Here is a 13,777-nt window from a genome sequence, read left to right on the forward strand (position 1 = left end):
CATGGATAAATGGAATCCCATCCGATCCACTCTACACAGCCTAACAGCATGATCCGGATCGAGTGAAACAAAACTCCACCACATTTTTTTTTTAAATCATGTTTGCCACGATGTCCTTCTGATCTTATGTTGTTTGTGTGGTGAGGACAAGCTTTTTAAAATTAGTTCTTGCTCAAAAAGGATGCAGTGTACATTTATCATTTTTAAATGTCAGACATTAAAAACTTTAAATGTCAGACTTATTCAATTACCTTTAATCCAAAATCTTTTGATGGGGGCTGGGAGAGAGAGATTTATCCTGCGATCATCCCCTCGAAGCTTCCCCTTGTACAGCCACCTCAAAGCTTCTCCCTCATCCTACCCGCTCAAAGCTTCCCTCTCATCATGCTCTCTCTCTTTCAGCTTTCACGTCATCTGCCCTCCTCTCAGCTACCTCCTTGTACCACTCACTCCTAGCTCCCCTGGTGGCAGAGTTGCACTTTACATCAATAACTCCATTTCTTACTGTCTATATACATCTTACTCCTCCCAACCCCCAGGAGTACCGTTGGCTTCAACTTCCCCTCCGCTCCCACGTCTCGTTTGTTTTGTGTGTTTTACCATCCTCCAAACAGTGAGGACACCATCTACAGATATCTATCTCTCCCACTGACAACATGGACCAACTTTTAACCACTCATCTCAAGTCTATCTTCCTCCTTTGTTGTGATTTCAATTGTTTAGCTGGGTCAATTAGCTGGGTGTCAATTACCTCAAGTCAATTAGCTGGGTGTTGGTACCCCTCTTACCAGCCCAGGCACTTCAGCAAAGAACTTCTGTGACTCCATGGGACTGACTGATTTCCAACAAAAAGTTTATGTCCACTCTTAGGAGAGCGAGAAAACAATATCTGGCAAACCTCACGATTGAACTTTCTAACTCATCTCCCTCCTCCAAAACCTAGGTTTATGGTGGTGCATTCTTAAGTTTGTCTCTGGAGTATGCTCCCCTTCCATCACTTGAAATGGTACAACAGCAGACTCCACTCGTGAGAAGGCCAAATGCCTCAATTCTGTGTTTGCTTCTTGTGTCCCCAACCACTCGCTCCATGTCCCCACCGTACCCAGTCATACCCAACTGCTCCTGGATTCTGTCTTTTGCACCTGAAAAAGTGGAGAAGTTTGTACCAACCCTCGACTCTGATTCTGCAACTGGACCAGACAACATCAGCTCACATGTCCTGAAAACTTTCTTTGCTGCTCTTTTCATCCTTTTTCTGCTCTTTTCATCCTATTATTCACCTTCATCCTCCACCAGTCTTCCTCAACTGGAATGGGCCCTGATCGAAGAATAGCACAACATCCCATAGCAAAAGCTGCATCGTATGATTTGATCAATGACAAGATGTCTACAAGGTTGCATTGGGGTCAATGGTAGTCACACGTGATATTGAAGCCATTTCTGCCAATCTAAACCTCTGTGATCACTTGTAGACTGGCATCTTTGCTAATTTACATGCTCATTTTAGACAGCAATATCGTTTTCGGATAACTTAACTTTGGCTTTCAAGCACCATGTTTGTTTGTGGAATATCCACTCCAATGTGCTGGTCCTATTCAACCAAAACATGGACACGTTTGAACGAACATGAAAAGCAATCCAAACCTCAAAAGTTTTGTGGTTTAATTTTATTTTTGTGTGTAGTATATTATTGACATTGTATTTCGCCATGGCAACTCCTGAATGAGTTGATGATAAAACTTTGGTTTATATAATTAGCATGTCTAGGTATGTTATGGGTAAAACTGGTGGAATATTATGAACTTCTACCGAACTTTGCAAAGTTCAACAAGCATGCCATTAATTATTTCGGTATTGACAGTGTAAATGAATAATGTTTTCCATGAAGCACTGTCAGGCTTTGTGTTTGTAATTCAAACAGAAAACTGGCAAGAGCCTTAAATAAAGTCACACAACAGCAGAAGACGTCCGTCACCTTTAACTGCAGGATTGACATTGCGTAAGAAGTTCTACTGCAGGTTTGCCATTGCATCATACTATAAATATCTAGAAATGACATGTATAAGACATTCTTTTTTCTGTATAAATGTCCGTCTATAATATTCAAGGGGAAGGTAAGGTCGGTGCTCGTACTTTTTCTGTTTTGGAATTTGGAACCGTTGATGGAATACACACATGTTTATAATCAGGGACAATGATTGATATGAATACGTATTTATTTTGGAAATTTTTGTCTTAATTCACAAGATCTGCAGGTGTGTTTTAAACGGTTATGGTGAACGTGTAGTCAAGTATTTAATCGTAAAATTTGAATACAAAGGCATTTGCACTTCCGATGGAGGCACTTGTGTGTAGTACTACCGTTGGACTTTGTTGTTATGAGACTAGATATTGAAGCGTTCGCAGGACAGGAAAATATGACCGAGTTGGTCCGACAGTGTCCCCATTTTAACCTCTGTCATGTGAGGAACCAACCGGCCCTGAGCTAAATGATAGATGGCTTGTTGATTAATTTGGTCAAGTCTTGCTGCATTGTCCGCACTGGTATGTGTTCGATTTGATTTCACAAGTTTTTCCCCAAGTGATGCAATGACAACCTGTCTGGGGTTAGTTCTTAATCAGAAAAACGTCCACTACTTTATGTGTATCCCAACCACAGTATGCGCCTACCCCACCATTATCTAGCCTCAGATGGGCAATGTCCTTCATTGACATTAATACATGTGATCACATCCATGATTTGTAAACTGTACATACTATCACGAATGTACTTGAACACATCGATAAACTATGAAGTATTTATATTTGAGTTTGCAAATAGTTTTAACTCTGTCATCAAAGTGCAGTAACAAGAAACGCACACAAATAACCTGGGATTGTGAGCATAGTTGTGTCGACAGTGCCACAAAAACACATACTTAAAGAGAGTCGGAATAAAGGAGGAGAACAATGTGGCAATAAAAAAACAAGATTTGTCTTTTTTGGCTAAAATCCCTTCAAAATATACAATAAGGTCTTACATAACTCACCTAAAAGTAATGACACATTTCACCACAATCGGGGAGAGGGGGCCAGAGGAAAGAGTGAATTTTACAACACGTACTCATCATATAAATTTATATAGTTCCTATTCGGGTATTGATTTTATTAACCTCCGCCATCAAAGATGGACGGAGGTCACTGTTTTCACCCCTGTTTGTTTGTTTGTTTGTTTGTGAACAGTATTACGGAAAAACTCCTGGACGGATTTCGACAAAACTTGGTGGGGGGATTAGGTATGGTCCAAGGATCATGCCATTAGATTTTGGACTTGGTCCAAAGTCCAATATTGCCGCTATGGCCGCCATTTTGAAAAAATATTTGAATTTTTTTTTGCATTTCTCCATGTCTTAAGTGATTTCCAACAAAAAAAAAAATTGTTATAGAAAAAAAAAAAAATTTTGCAACTTTTTTTCAAAAAAATTTCGATTTAATTTGAAAAATATTTGAATTTTTTTTTTTTTTTTTGCATTTCTACATGTTTTAAGTGATTTCCAACCCCCCAAAAAAAATTTGTTAGAGAAAAAAAACCCAGAAATTTTGCAACTTTTTTTTTCAAAAAAATTCCGATTTTCTTTTTTGGGCATTTCTAGATGCGCGTCGATCTAGTTTAGTTTATTCATTCGTGGTTCAGTAGAGTCTGATCCGTTTTGATCTACAATGAATGGGATATCAGGTTCACTTAAGTGACCCAGCAGTATTGGCGGCGGAGGTTTTGCACTCTACCGAGTGCTCCCCCTCTAGTTATTTATGTACCTGTGGCTGGCAAAATAGCCGAGAGGTAGACACACTTTCTAGCCTGGGTTTAAATCCCGACCCAGCTATAAACTGTCATTTCAGTGCTTCGCAGACAGGGCAATTCCTCAAAGTGTGTGCCGTCCCTCGGATGAACGTTCAACGGATGTCCCATCTGCCAGCATTGGTTGATGGACATTAAAGATCCCACAGTGTCCTTTGCAGAGAGCAGGTGAGCTATCACCGGCACCATCAACAAATTCAAAATTCCTGAAGAGATCCTTCCAGGATTATCCCTCCATGTAATTGAAGCTCCCTTGGCAGCCTTATGCGCCTAACGATCTAATGAGCATAAACGAACAAACAAAACAATCTTATAAGTTGGAAAAAAAAGGAAACCTCAGCGTTTATTGAACTATTTATTGCATCTCATTTGGATAACTTATTGAACACCTCATGTAATATAATGTTTGACACCTTTGCCACAGTGAAACGATGGGAAATTAATAAATATAATAGACTTGTATTTCCATACAAAAAGGCAAGGTTAGTTGTTTTATTACCGAGTCATGGTGGTGTGCAGGTGTCAGTGTACTCATTCTGGTTTCACTTTCCATTAGAGTAAAATTAACCACAAACTAATACCGTGTTTTCATGCAAATAACTCGCACGTTGTGGATAAACACAAAAAAAGTTACAAAAATTCCAACTGTGGGCTATACTCGTGTACAGTATATACGCTCCAGTATTTTACCGTAGGGCATGTGACAACCACAGTAGGCAAGGTTACCATAAATTATATCATCAAAGAGATACATAAAGAGGTAGTTCTTTTTTGCAAGTTTAACCATAAGATCCATAATTATAGTTCTTTTATATTGTTGCAGTTCTGGAAACTACATCCCTCCAACACCAATAGCAGCCAACATGCAGTGGTCTCCAGACAGTTATTTCATTAATGTACGTTCAGATCGCCCCTTCCTTCTTGTCGAGTGGCTCGAACAGACAGTGCGTTGTGTAAATGTCATAGTTAGGTCTGATTAAATCTCTGAACCTCATTCCTATTCTTTTTTTTCTCCATTCCTGAGGTAAATCCAAGCAAGGATCCTCACGAGGCCAGCAGGCACTCCGCTCGGACACCCATCTATAAAAACCACAGCCACGCCCTTCACGTAAGAATGCGTCCTCACAGAAGACCAAGGGCAGCAGTAGAAGCCAACAATAAATGCCAGCGCTGCATGGAGCACGTGCCCCACATCGATGACCCCCCACCCACTGTTCAGGCGATCGGAGGCATAACCAACACACCAAATGCGAACAACATACAGTATGCACATAACGCACTATTCTTCAATCCAAATCTCCATTAATAAATATATCTGTCCCCTTTTCAATCCGAATCTCCATCAAATAATCATATCCAATCCTTTCCCTCAATTCCCTGACACAGATCAGGGCTGGCACCGTGCACCCCACTGCCTCTGATAACCGCGAACACAACGCTCGATAACGGGCGAACCCGTGTGCTGACCACGTGTACAATGGTGGACCCGCGCGCACTGTATGGGGCATGCTTGATGGCGGACGGACGCAAGTGCTGACCACGTGTACAATGGTGGACATATCGCTTCGGGTCGTCGCCCCCGCCCCTCACCACGGGGTCAATAAAAGGACGGGTTGCGGAGCTGCGAGGTCGTTCTTGCCCGTCGTTCCTGCTCGCCGCTCCTGTCTGCTCAGTCTGGGCTGGTGGTCGTCTTTCCTGCACTGCGTTCACGTCTGCTGGTGGATTTTGGTTCTGGCTCCAGATCCAGTTTCAGTTCGAGTGCCAGTTCCTGTCGTCATTCCTGCCCATCGCTTCTGTCTTTATTTTTGTTGGCTCATTCTGTCTGGCTTGGGATCGACAGTCTACCCATTCGCCTGCTGGCTCCACCCTTCTTTACCAATTTGCCTGCTGACTCCGCCTTCTTCACCAGCTCATCGCCTCTCTCCACCCACTGGCTTTTGACTCCACCTTTTTCCACCCACTCGCTGCTGGCTCCACCCCAGTCCCTCCCTTCACGCCTGATAGTTGTGTCTCATTCTCTGAACCAACGCTAGCTGCACGAAGCAAGAGACAATGCACCAGCTGTCAGGGAGGTATCAACCAGCGCAGCATCCCCACAAAACGTACTGGTGGTGCGGTCAGGCAATCGTGCAAGGTATTGAGAGACTCTAAGCTTCATCTCCTCTCCTTTTTCTCTTCATTAACTCCTCTTCATCAGGGTGTGTGTGTGTGTGTGTGTGTGTGTGTGTGTGTGTGTGTGTGTGTGTGTGTGTGTGTGTGTGTGTGTGTGTGTGTCATGACACCTGTCCTCGCTTAAGTTAGGATTGTAGAAGAATTATACCGGGATAACTCTTATATCTGTGTCTGCTTTTGTAAGTTGCTTGTATTATTGCCGCACCATACTTTTCTTCCTATCTCTGCTTACATACCAAAATAAAAACTATATTCACTGTGCCACATACCTTTCCTCGCCTGCCTGTTAATAAATCCTTTGTAGGAATGTCCCCAGCTCGTTTTTGTCTGTTCTTTCATTGATCCAGCATGGTCCATATCCTAACCTAGCCAGGACTTTATTCCCAACGATCCATTCCTTTTAGCCAGTACATCCTTGGCAGTGTCGCTCGGCTGCATCTGATCCGGTAAAGTGATGCGGTTCGGACAAGGCGTACTGAGGGCATGTCCCCCGGTAATTAGATCATGTGATTAATTAGGTAACCCAGTTAACCCATAGACGGAGGACCCTAGTTCATGCGGTTGAAGTATTGGAGTTCATGGTCAGTTAGCAACCCACCGCGTCACGGAATTATCCGTCTGCGATGGCCTGCAATTCCGGGGAGTCTGGTGGTAACTCAAGATAGCTTCCCCCCCTGGTGGTCTTCTCACCCAACCCCCGGCCCACAATAGTACATTTTTCATATGGTACACATGTATGTAGATTTAATTCCAAAGCTACCGTATTCAAGGTACTGGTAAATCTTCTTCCATAGAGCCCACAATGTCCTCGGCTTCTGTTTAGCGAGATATGTAAAATATCCAATACATGAGAAATGTATGTCCAAGTGTTACAGGGCGGGGGGAGGGGGGGGGTTCCAATGCCATTACGTAACGCTAAAACCTTATATAATTTTTGAATGGCCCCTTGACAATGCCATGTCAGCTGCTGGAAAAATGGAGATCGCGTGTCTCCCGATCATGTGGAGAGTAAAGCTGGCTTGCGGTTTATACCTGTATGTGGGTTATATGTGCCTGCAATTTTCCTGGAGCACTTTTTTCTCCAGCTGTGGGATTTACCAGGAGTGGGTTATTTGCATTAAATATGGTACTTGATGTAACCTCATCATGAAGCAACCTGCCCTTTAAAGGAAATGACATTAAATCTGCCATTGTGTGTGCATTTCCTTGTGGATGTGAAGGTTTGCATGGTGTGGGTTGTTTAGACCAATACATCATGGTTTTGACATTGCTGTACGAGCTTTATACAGTCCATTAAATCATTGTAATCTACAATCATTTAACTGCTGAAATCCTGGGGAGTAAATGCTGGAATGTATCTGTCTGGGTTCTTCCCGATATTTTTGTTCCTTTCACATTTCTTTCTAATTTTTTTTCACAATTCTTTTTATTCATTCGAATTCTTGCTTTTTCTTCTCTTTTATCTTTTACTCTCTATTCCTCTCTTTCTTTATCTATCTATCTCTCTAAGGAGAAGTGAATTCCTGCAGAAATTTTTCTGTAAGGCTCAATTGGCTGCGCCTGGATGGGTTTGAGGATTGTGGAGTAGCGGCTGAAACCCGAATCCTTTCTGGGTTCCTCCTGATGACTCCATCTTTACTCTTTACTTCTTCGGGTTTCTTCTTGGTCTTCCGTTTCATTATACACCAATCATCATCTACAGAATTGCATTAACTTTATTTTGTGCTGCTTCACAGATTGCTTCATTAACTTGAGAGACATTGCTTTGCTGTGTATGTATTACAAGTTTCAACAAACATGAATGGTTGTCCTCCAAGTAACTTTTGTTTAACATCATTGTGTGCTATTCCTCCAATTGCCCCTATGAGACGCGAATTGCTTTGTGGTGTATCGAGGATAGTGATCTGACCTGAATTATCTCAGTATATCACAAGCCAGAAAATCCACTTTTCAGAGATAAGTCGCCTATCTGTTGTGTGCAGGTCACCTTCAACCCATTGGGGTTACCATTGAGGCATGGATGGTGCAAAGGGTGGTTGTGAGGAGGCAATCCATCAAGCCAACGAGGATGAAGCTGGAGCAAGTGGTGAGTGTGAAATTCCTTAAATAGGGCAATCCATTTATCACGTACAAAAACAAAATGGAACGTTTTTTTTTCTCTCTCACCCCTTCCCAGCTCCCATTACTCCTTCCTCATGCCAAATTTCTTTCCTCTGCAATGGCACTTCACACACTCCCAGTAATTGTCTTTCTTTCTACTATCATTCTCATTCCTCTTCCTTAACTTAGACCTCCCTCCTCTCCCCGACCCCCCCCCCCCCGCATCCCCTTCTTGTGCTCTTAAGTTTCTCAATTTCAACTTGCATTTCTTGTGGATGTAAATAATTTCATGACATCGGTTCTTGAACTCCTTTGTCATGGCTGTGCAGTCAGGAAGATGCTTTATGAATATAATTACACGAGCCTGCAATGAAGCAGAGAATTATGATAAAAGCTACAAAAAACAAGCTCGAATGAGCTAAGATCCTTGTCCTCTTAATGATGACGTCATAAAAACGAATATGACGTCATTGTGATGTATCAGGTTTGTGATAAATTATCTGTGCTAATGCCCGGCTTGATTCCTGCAAACAAAATTCAAACAGCTTGCCTAGTTTCGGAGATAATGGTATAGGCGATTTCCATTAGCGGCGATATTATGACGTCAACTTTTTTTCTCGGAAGAATTTCCAAAATCAGAGATGGTTACTGCCTGCGCGTGGGCTTTCTGCATATACATGGCAAGTTTCACGAAGTTCCGATGAAAACTCTGGGCTGTGAAACAAAAAATGTCAAAAAATAGGAATGATGTCATAAAAAAGTGATATGATGTCATAGTGATGTTTCATCTGTGCGGTAATTCATCTCTGCTAATGCCCTATTTGATTCCCGCAAACAGAATTCAAAAAGCTGGCTTAGTTTGAGATAATTTTTTAGGCGATTTTCATTAGCGGAGATATTTTGAGATCATAACTTTTTTTTCCTCGGAGATGGTTACTGTCTGCGCTGCAGAGTATTTTTACATATATATGCCAAGTTTCAGGAAGTTTCGATGAAAACTGTAGGCTGTGAAACAAATGAAACAAAAAATGTCAAAAAATAGGAATGACGTCATAAAAATGGATATGACGTCATAGTGATGTATCATATGTGCGGTAATTCATCTTTTCTAATGCCCTGTTCGATTCCCGCAAACAGAATTCAAAAAGCTTGCCGAGTTTGAGATAATTTTTTAGGCGATTTCCATTAGAGGAGATATTTTGACATCATAACTTTTTTTATAGGAGGAATTTTCAAAATCGGAGATGGTTACTGTCTGCGCAGGGTATTTTTACATGTATATGCCAAGTTTCAGAAAGTTTAGATGAAAACTGTAGGCTGTGAAACAAATGAAACAAAAAACAAAAATGTCAAAAAATAGGAATGACGTCATAAAAATTGATATGACGTCATACTGATGTATCATACGTGCGATAATTCATCTCTGCTAATGCCCTGTTCGATTCCCGCAAACAGAATTCAAAAAGCTTGCCCAGTTTCAGAGATAATTTTTTAGGCGATTCCCATTAGCGGAGATATTTTGACGTCATAACTTTATTTCTTGGAGGAATTTTCAAAATCGGAGATGGTTACTGTCTGCGCAGGGTATTTTTACATATATATGCCAAGTTTCAGGAAGTTTCGATGAAAGCTGTAGGCTGTGAAACAAAAAAGTCCACAAGAACAACAACGTGAGTAAGACTTAGAGATCCTCCACGAGGATCTCAAAAAAGAGAGTTCATAGAACACCTTGCCCCATGCAGTTCAGTTATGAGGAAAAGGACATGGGTATGGTCTTTTCAGCTCTTGCTTTGCATTTGAGCATGATCTACATGAGCTTTGTTCGTGAAATTTGAATAACAGCATGATGGTAACTATACAAAGTCGATCGGTCAAACGGAACAGTCCAGAGCTGAACCTTCTGCCAACTCTTCTCGAAGAAACTGATGGTTTTGGAATGATCTTTGAAAAATGATGCATGAAACAAACAAATCGTTTGGACAAAGTTATCTCTGTCATGGCATCACTAGACGCCGCCATATTGTCTGAATCTCGCTGTTACTCTGCCATCAGAGTGCGCTACAAATTTGATTGGTCGGGACGGCATACAATTTTGCCTAAGTACTGCTAAACTCAGGGTTTTTGGAAGTGCAGACAAGGCGATTTGTGCTCTACAGTGTTCAGATATTTAATTAATCTTTAAAAAGGCAGGGGAACAAACAAACACTGAATCGGAAATTTACCACCGTTGATGCACCGTCTTTTACACAGACCTTATTTAACACATTAAATAAGTTATTCGTGCATGTTGTCAGTGACTTTTATGATGCCTCTAAAAGCAGTAAGATTCCAGTTTGGAATGATTTTCAATTTTGTTTGACTGACAGACAGACAGACAAACTGGAGCAATTCCTTTAACGAGCCGTGCGTGTGCATGCTCGGGACAAGCTTCCATGCATTTTGCCAAATTAAAAGTCAAAGTACTGTACTGCAAAACTGCAGGTCCCTGTTTAACTTCATGTTCTACAGTCACAATATAAAATTTAATTGAAATTCAGTGGATCTAGAAATAGACTGATAGACAGAGTGAACCAATTGCTTAACCCTGCTTTATGCTGGTTTTCCCTTTTGTTTAGATCCAGGGAACGAATCATAATTTCAGTTTGTCTGGTGTTGTGAAATTATATCACCAAGTACATGATTTAGAAGACCTCCTGCTGGACTGACTGATTGCACATCCACAGGGTCTCGGAAACCATCTCCTGTCTTCCTGATCCTGACATCGCCGGAGCCCAGTAAGGGATCTGCCGGAGTTTGGGAGGTAGCTGAAGATGCAAAGTCTGTGGGAACTACAGGGACTACAGAAGTTACTGCAACTCGAATCTACCTCCAGGGTCACTTTATTGGGGCAACCAAGCCACCCTCCTCTGTTATTCAACAGGAAACAGCAGTGGAAACCATATAAGCCGATATAAGTTAATGGCACCTCAAATCTAATCCAATTTAGAAACACGTTTTCAATTTCTCACTAATCATACTTTTGTAAGACCTTTAAAATGTTTGATCTTTCCTTCACGCATTGATGTAATGTCCTATTTTTGACCACATTGTATATCTCACATCTGAAAAGCTTGCACAGAGGAAGCTGCACATAGGTTCGATGAAGCCATTTGGGTGGGAAATAAAACGAGCCCAAAACAACGACCATCTCCCCCACCACGTCCCTCCATTCTTTCCCTCTCCTCTAACTGCTGCAACATGTTCATACTAAATCACAAACACCCAGCCATCAATATGTATGTACAGGTGGTTAGGTGCTTATCGGAATATGGGGGTTTCCAAATTAAGTAAGTATTCCTATTTTTGTGTTTTAACCTATAACATGGGGCATGTTGTAAAATATTTTGTCACTACTTGTGCATTATCCCTTTTTACCCCCTACATCCCATTTTTCAACTGCTTTGAATTACCGCGCTTCGCTCGCATTACGTTGATGTCCCGTCTATTGGGTAGACATATTTTTGTGTGCAAAAGTGTCCCAACATCTTTAACGTCAATTTTAATTTAAAAGTATAGGTCAGAAATCAACAATTTTTTTTGGTTTGTTTGTTTTGGTCCAATCGCTTCTCCAAGCACACTTTGATTTCTTTTTTCCTGTATTATTACAAACATTTACAATGAACCTCATATCTTTCATCAACCACCGTTTTTCTGCTTTGAAATCATAACTATTTGGAAAAGCTTGACGAGTCTGACAATTTCTAAAAACAGTATAGGTTGAAATGCCAATATGTGTAGCCCTCCCCTGTTTGATTTGAAAATTTATTTTAGATTTGAACCTTTACCAGGAAGACTGTGGAGCTCGCAAAATAAAGCTTGATGACAATTAAATTTGTTTATTTTTGTTGTAACTTTCATAATGCATGAGTATATCTCAATGTCATAGTGAGTCAAAGTTGTTACTCAATAAACAGGGCAGAATGTTTTCACATAATTCCCTTGTGAGGCCTAAGTCACATTTGCTCTACGGTGAGGATATGGCGGCTGTACGCCCTCTGAATTGACAGAAATGTGCGGCGGCCGCAGAGTTTCTGCGGTGGCCTCAGGGTGGCCCTACGCCGTTTGGCTATCTTTTACAGGCCGTAGGGTCGCCGTGGAATTATAGCACGGAGTTATAACTTTTTTCATTTCTACATTCGCCGGAGCAATTCGACAAAACGAAAAAAAAAACTGGTAAAAAAAAAAAAAAAAAAAGGAACCCACTCGTTACCGTCCGTCTGGCCGCACATTCGCCTTAGGGCCCCCCTGCGGTCACCTTGCGGGCACCTTTAGGCTACCTTGCGTCTCCCTTGAAAATTCTATGGCTGCCGCAGGGCCCCCTTGAGGTCACCGTGCGACATCAAATCACAGATCGTACGGCAACCCCACGTTTTCGGTCTCCACAATTTCTAAATACGCCGTGCGGCTCCCCGAAAAATAAAAACATATGTGACCGCTACATTGTGTGACCGTGGAAATACTGCGGCCGCCGTATAATTGCCAGTGGCCGTATATTTTGGAGACCCCACGGCCGCCGTGGCAAATGTGACTTTTTTTTTTGTATACCTTGTCGAGGCTCGTATGAGAGCTAACACACAACGCACATCAAGGGGGGCATGAGACAAGGGGGTGGGGGGGTAGTTGGAAGGACAAAATAGTGGGGAACAGAGACATTAGGAGATCTGTGGAAGGGAGAGGGATGCGACAGGGAACATGGGGAATACAAGATGGAAATTACAGGGACTTTCAAGAAGGAAAGCAGGAAATTTGAAGCAGGTGGGCTTGGGTGGATTATCGGGGGTAGAAAAGATCGAGAATTTGGATGGGGGATGATAAGAGGTGCTGGTGAACAGCTGTTTTGAAGGCCTGGAGGGATGAATGGGATTTAAGACAGTGTGGGAGTTTATTCCAAAGGTGGGAAAAAAGAGGAACGAAAGAGAGAAGGTGAGCAGTGATTCGTGATTTTGGTCGTTTTACCAGAAGGGGGTTGTTGGCGGACCTTGATCGCCCTGCGGAAATGTGGTGGGGACAAATCGCAGAGAGAGTGGGGGGGGGGCGAGATTGGAGAGGAGACGGTAGAAGACAGAAAGACCACTGCCCAACCTACGGTGATTGAGTGAGAGGCCCAAAGACTAAGCCTCATTGTGGGAGATGCCAATGATCCGAAATGCCTTGGTTTCTGCAGCGTGAAGCCGAGAAAGGTGGGAGGCAGGAGCACCAGCCCAGAGGGGAGAGCATTACTCCATCAGGCTGTGGACAAAAGCTTTGTAAGTGGTCAGGAGCTCAGGTGGGGCGAGGAAGGACTTTGCACGACGGAGGATTCCCTGTCGGCGACTGTCGGCTTTGGAGGAGAGGTTTGAAATGTGGCTTTCCCAAGAAAGGTCATGGCAGATAGTGAGACCCAGAAGCTTGAAAGAAAGGACTTCTTCCAGAGGATTGTTTAGAAAGTGGATGGGGGGGGGGGTTCTAAACGGTCCTTTCAAAGAGACACAGTGAGATTGTGTCATTTGTCCGGATTGAAAGACATGTTCCACGTGTTGGACCAGTTTGTGATTTTATCCAGATCAGCAGTGAGCGAAGAAGATGCTGCTTGCCGGTCTGAGGGATGACCCATGGTACGGCACAGTACTGTACAGCAGTATGCTACAG

The 13,777-nt window shown here is 42.4% G+C and overlaps 1 long non-coding RNA gene across 1 annotated transcript; it reads left to right on the forward strand.

Moving 5' to 3' along the window:
* The first annotated feature begins 1,912 nt into the window (after window positions 1-1,912).
* LOC147016071 (uncharacterized) lies at window positions 1,913-11,980 on the forward strand. The gene is made up of 3 exons (XR_015049986.1): window positions 1,913-2,018; window positions 7,993-8,096; window positions 10,834-11,980. It is a non-coding gene; the product is annotated as an uncharacterized LOC147016071 (long non-coding RNA).
* Window positions 11,981-13,777: the final 1,797 nt, after the last annotated feature.

Source organism: Eptatretus burgeri, chromosome 12, assembly GCF_056783735.1.
Source record: "Eptatretus burgeri isolate ZD-2024b chromosome 12, Ebu_testis_v1, whole genome shotgun sequence".
NCBI lineage: Eukaryota > Metazoa > Chordata > Myxini > Myxiniformes > Myxinidae > Eptatretus > Eptatretus burgeri.